The sequence below is a fragment of the Sinocyclocheilus grahami genome, unplaced genomic scaffold (assembly GCF_001515645.1).
Source record: "Sinocyclocheilus grahami isolate Dianchi unplaced genomic scaffold, SAMN03320097.WGS_v1.1 scaffold269.1, whole genome shotgun sequence".
NCBI classification, from domain to species: Eukaryota; Metazoa; Chordata; class Actinopteri; order Cypriniformes; family Cyprinidae; genus Sinocyclocheilus; species Sinocyclocheilus grahami.
Window position 1 is genome coordinate 1094702 of NW_015505448.1, and position 6760 is coordinate 1101461.

Sequence of the window (6760 nt, forward strand, 5' to 3'; positions counted from 1 at the left end):
TAAATAAATCAATAAATCCACTGCTCTCTTGTCTCCTCTGAGGTTGGGACTGTAAATAGTGTTCTGTGCTTGTCAGTGCAGCCAAAGACAGAAGAGTTAGGATGTTTTGCCTAAACTTTCGCCATGGCATTAGAGCTGGTACACCGCTGTCGCTTGCAAATCAAAATGATGGCGCCGTGGCCCGTGGGTGGAAACTTACAGATTAAAGGGCCGGTAATATTATAATGAGATCCCTTTGCTACATCACTAGGGGAGCGAAATCAGACGCGCTCATTTTTTTCAGATGCTTGCAGAAAAAGGCTTACCAAAACAAAGTTACTGGGTTAATCTTTTTCACGTTTCCTTGGTTGGTAGATGCACCGGGGACCTGATTATAGCACTTAAAATCTGGAAAAGTCAGATTTTCATGATATGTCACCTTTAAGACTTTCTGCTCCAATTTAAGATATTTTAAGCCCTTAATTTGTGGAAGAGCAAATTAAGACTTTTTAAGACCCATGTGTATTTTAACGTTTACGGTGTTTACTGTGACCTTGAATTAAACCCAAAACGTTCTGTTAAATTAGAGAAGTCTGGAATAATACAAACAACCTCAATTGTAAAGCTATACAGAAAATCACATTTACTTTATTAAATTAACATATAGTAGTTAACATGCAGGTCGTACACATAAATCTGAGCTCACACAGCCCCTGGGTGAGGGGTGCTGTCAAATCGTCTGAGGTGCTTTCCATGTGTTTTTTTAGCATGAAGCAACAACACAATGACTCTTTCTGGAAACCCACCCAAAGATAAAATTAGCGAGGTTACCTAATCTACACAAGCAGAACAAAAAAAATAAATGGGCGGAGTCTTCGATGAGATGTTCGCCTCTGATGAGGTAAAAACGGATACTACACACTTATGCAGTGTAAAGTCTCTTTCAAGTCTTTATGATTGTGCACACAAATTACTGTTCATTTATTGGCCCATCGGGGGCCCCTGAGAAGACCTGCAAGAAATCTCCTTAATTATTCCAAGCCGGTTCGCTGGCAAACAGAGTCATATAGGCAGCAGTTCTGGTGGACTCTCACCATAGCAGTACTTCGCCTGCGGGTTCCTGTAGGTGTTTTCATGTTGGACGCTCTGAAACAAGACAACAGCAAGTGGGATTTAGTTCTGCCTGCTAAAACATGACATGAGGAAAAGCTCTAAATGACTGGCATAATCAACATCAACATGAAATACTCCAGTTTAAGCAGAGTATTTTCCTGCATTCTGGTCTGGAACGCCACAAACAAGCTTAGGGTCTCTTTAACTAGTTGCCTTTTAGCATGCATATTACTAGAATATTAGCCATTTATTAGTACCAATTAAGCACATACTAATGCCTTATTCTACATGACCTTATTCTACATCCCTAATCCTACCCAATACCTAAACTTAACAACTACCTTACTAACTATTAATAAGCAGCAAATTAGGAATTTATCAAGGGAAAAGTCGTAGTTAATAGTGAATAATTGTTCCCTATTCTAAAGTGTTACATGTGACGCTCACCTGTGAGGAAGTACGACACTTGGCAAGACACAACTCAAAATGATCTTCCACGGCGGTGAAGAGGTTTTGGAACCCTTCTGCTGCTCGGTTTAGAAAATGCTCCAAAAGAGGTTGCTGATGGAAAGAGAGAGAGTTTATGTCAGAGGGGAGTTTCCAACGAAAGTGGCCTAATTTTGTATTCAGGTTAGGTGGTACACTTTCTTCTTTTTTTTTGCCAGAATAGTGTCATCAACATAAAAATGCAACATTCGTTTGTAGCAGTTTTGACAAACAGACTTTTACATCATTTCAACTGCACTCGTTAACATTCGCTTGCAAGTCTTTATGATTGTGCACACAAATTACTGTTCATTTATTGGCCCATCGGGGGCCCCTGAGAAGACCTGCAAGAAATCTCCTTAATTATTCCAAGCCGGTTCGCTGGCAAACAGAGTCATATAGGCAGCAGTTCTGGTGGACTCTCACCATAGCAGTACTTCGCCTGCGGGTTCCTGTAGGTGTTTTCATGTTGGACGCTCTGAAACAAGACAACAGCAAGTGGGATTTAGTTCTGCCTGCTAAAACATGACATGAGGAAAAGCTCTAAATGACTGGCATAATCAACATCAACATGAAATACTCCAGTTTAAGCAGAGTATTTTCCTGCATTCTGGTCTGGAACGCCACAAACAAGCTTAGGGTCTCTTTAACTAGTTGCCTTTTAGCATGCATATTACTAGAATATTAGCCATTTATTAGTACCAATTAAGCACATACTAATGCCTTATTCTACATGACCTTATTCTACATCCCTAATCCTACCCAATACCTAAACTTAACAACTACCTTACTAACTATTAATAAGCAGCAAATTAGGAATTTATCAAGGGAAAAGTCGTAGTTAATAGTGAATAATTGTTCCCTATTCTAAAGTGTTACATGTGACGCTCACCTGTGAGGAAGTACGACACTTGGCAAGACACAACTCAAAATGATCTTCCACGGCGGTGAAGAGGTTTTGGAACCCTTCTGCTGCTCGGTTTAGAAAATGCTCCAAAAGAGGTTGCTGATGGAAAGAGAGAGAGTTTATGTCAGAGGGGAGTTTCCAACGAAAGTGGCCTAATTTTGTATTCAGGTTAGGTGGTACACTTTCTTCTTTTTTTTTGCCAGAATAGTGTCATCAACATAAAAATGCAACATTCGTTTGTAGCAGTTTTGACAAACAGACTTTTACATAATTTCAACTGCACTCGTTAACATTCGCTTGTGTCAAGTAAGTGCAATTTCTAAAAAAAATAAAAAATAATCTGATATATATATCCTTTATATATATATATATATATATATATATATATATATATACACATTTTACCAAGAAATTGCATAATGCTGCATTCAAACTAAGGAACCAGTCGTCTTTTGTGGCAACTCCACAACACGTTGCAACACATTTCTGTTGCGATCACTATACGGGAAATACAAACCACAATAAGTCTCAATATTTTTGAAGTGGCATTTTACAAAAAGACTGGATACTGTATGACACTTCAAGTGACCTAGTGATCTGTGCTGTTTGCTACAAGTGGAAGGATGGAAAAAATTGTAAATAATTATATATATATATACACATTTACCAAGAAATTGCATAATGCTGCATTCACACTAAGAAACCAGTCGTCTTTTGTGGCAACTCCACAACACGTTGCAACACATTTCTGTTGCGATCACTATACGGGAAATACAAACCACAATAAGTCTCAATATTTTTGAAGTGGCATTTTACAAAAAGACTGGATACTGTATGACACTTCAAGTGACCTAGTGATCTGTGCTGTTTGCTACAAGTGGAAGGATGGAAAAAATTGTAAATAATTATATATATATATACAGTATAATTACAATTATTTACCATTTTTTACCTAAATTGAGATTTATACATCATCTGAAAGCTGAATAAATAAGATAGGATAGGACAATATTTGGCCGAGATACAACTATTTGAAAATCTGGAATCTGAGGGAGCAAAAAAAAAATTCAAAATATCGCGAAAATCGCTTTCAAAGTTGTCTAAATTAAGTCTTTAGCCATGCATATTACTAATCAAAAATTAAGTTTTAATATATTTACAGTAGGAAATGTACAAAATATCTTCATGGAGCATGATCTTTACTTAATATCATAATGATTTTTGGCATAAAAGAAAAATCAATAATTTTGACCCATACAATGTATTTTTGGCTATTGCTACAAATATACCCCAGCGACTTAATACTGGTTTTGTCTATATATATATATAGTTCCTTGGCTGTGACAATGGCTTTATATATATATATATATTCTTACTTCACCTGACATCAAGTTCACTTTAGACCCTGATTACAACCATTCAAGTAAAAACACTCATGACATCCATCACTGTAAACCCTAATACTCAGAATAATTAATTGGTAGTTGGTAATTGGTAATGAATTAATTCCTATTGAGTAGGACAAACTTAAATTAAACAAATTAACCTTGATGAGTATTCATAAATTTATTTTGTTCATGAAATTGACCCATTTTAAGTAACCTGAATTGTTTCATTGTTTTGAATTTAATGAACTTGTTTCTTTTAATTTAGAGGAGCTTACATTTAACTGAAACTGGGCAGGGGGTTTTGTATTACCCACCATGCTTTGTATCAGATAAGATATTTAATGTAATTTTGAGTTCTGCTAACTTATTAGGGTTAACAGTGTCTTCAATATTTCAAGTTAAGAGAACTTTAGACACCCTGAATGATTTGTGTAATAACATAAGATAAAGATATGTTGTTTGAAGTACCTTATCCGGTTGGAGGCAGCAGGAAACGCAGTGCTCATAGATGCTACAGCAGCCATTGGCCAGACAGCTTGTACAGACATGCTGGCTTGAGCTGGGAGCATTAACATTACAACATCCATTCACCAGTAAATCCTTCCTCTCACACACATAACCTGCAGAGACAGAAAAGTCTGTGTTAAATTGAACATTGGTTACATGTGAATGGCCAGGTTTCCGTGAAACAGAGCAGCAGAGTTTAAAAAATCCTTATTTGTCCGGGAGAGCAGAAGGAGTTCGTCCGTTTTGTTGGGTAGAGAGCGGAGGTTTGCCAGATGGATGCTAGGCAACGGCGTCCTGAATCCACGCTGCCTGAGCTTCACGAGCACGCCGGCTCGCTTCCCTCGTTTGCGCGTTCTGAAGCGTCTGAACAGCGCCGCTGCTCCCCCGACTACTATGTCCAGCAAAACATCAGAATAATCGAAACCCGGTGAAATATTGGGTGGTGTGTACCGCCGAATGTCCAGCAATTAGTCTCTGGTGAAACTAATTGCAGGGATATAACTAAAGACAGGACAAACTAACAAAAACATAAAAACAACTGCGGAGCACGCCACGGAGGCAGCCATCATCGTCGGTGCCATCACAAGAATATGCTACACAAAAAAAGCTACACAAAAGGAACCTGTTAACAGTTTGAGCTGCACATTCAAGCACTGTGTGGTTAGCAATTGTGTGCTGTGAACCCAAGTTACAATTTAACCAATTTGTCCCAATACTTTCCTGTCACTCTCCTTATTATCTACTTTCATATGCTTCCGCATAAAAAGGCAAAGTGCTCCTGCCAAAGTAATAATAATCTTTGCAATTGCTACACCCCTTTATATGCCTCAAATTATTACAATTTTACCACTGTAAAGGTTTGTCTTGTGCCACTCAGAAATGTTTCCTATTAACCAGATGCACTAATGCTATCACCTTGTGAAACTATAGTTATAATTAACCACATTTCCTGCCCAAATTTCATTATCACAGCATTAAAAAAAATTATTCTCATTACTGTATATGAAAAAAAAAATATATATATATATGCATTTGTTGATTTTAAGATAAGACACTACATGCAAAACATGCATTCTTTATACATGCATTCATATGCATTTTTTCAGGCACTGATCAATTTTGAGATTTTAGGCTATTTTGCTTACATAACTTGTCTTTTTGTAGAAAGAAAACAATTAAAATACACCTTTAAGTTTTTCATTTAATTTTATTACACACATCCGTAGATTTTAATTACTATACATATCTTTAAAGGCCATTTTCTATCATGCACTGAGCCAGAAATGTCCACTTCAGCAGCACTTACATACACCAAACTTTACACTTTTATTCATATCTATATTCTGAAAGTTTTTACACAGGGGTTTATTAACAGATAATTTACTAAACATTTTATCCCCATCACTTACCCAGTTCATCCGTGAGAAGGCTCTTTCCCTGAATGGAGTTTCTGCACTGTGAGATCTGCCTGCTGCTGTTGCCCAGGATGAACTTGATCTTCCACTGGATGTGATGATCCGAGTCCCTCACCTCCAGGAGGGTCCGATCACGGATGATTCGCTCCTCCTGTACACAGTACATGTCACATACAAAACGTCATTCCTTTGACATTATATGGTTCATCACCTCTCAGCATATCGGTGATCATTAGTGTTTTATTGGTATCATCAATTCAATTAGAACAAGATTGGAGCACTTTTTTCCATAAATTTTATTCGTGCCAATATTAAAATAAGTGTTTGTTTAAGATTGTGCACAACGGTTCACCATTAAACAGTTACATTATGTTTTCAAACTGTGTAATTGGAATAAAATGTAATATTTAACGGTCAAAAGTTAGTTAAATGTTTTTGAACAAAGTCTCTTCTGCTCACCAAGGCTGCATTTATTTGATCGAAAATACAATAGAATGGTAATATTGTGAATTATTATAATTTAAAATAACTCTTTCCTTTTTGAGTATATTGTAAAATTACATTTTATTTCCTGTGAAGCAAAGCTGAATTTTCAGCAGCCATTGCTCTTCAGTGTCGCATGATCCTTCAAAAATCAGTGCTGAACTATTGTATTATTTGCTGCTTATGGAAACCATGATACACTACCAACCATTCAAATGTACAATTAATACTTTTATTCAGCAAGGTCACGTTAAAGGGGTCATATGATGCGATTTCAAGTTTTCCTTTCTCTTTGGAGTGTTACAAGCTGATTGTGCATAGATAAGATCCCTGAAGTTGCAAAGACTAAAGTCTCAAAACCAAAGAGATATTCTTTATCAACGTTAAGCCTCTGCCACACCCCCCTAAAACAGCTCGTTCTAACACGCCCCCACATGTCTACATCACTATGTGGAAATATTAGCATAATGCCGCCCAAATGT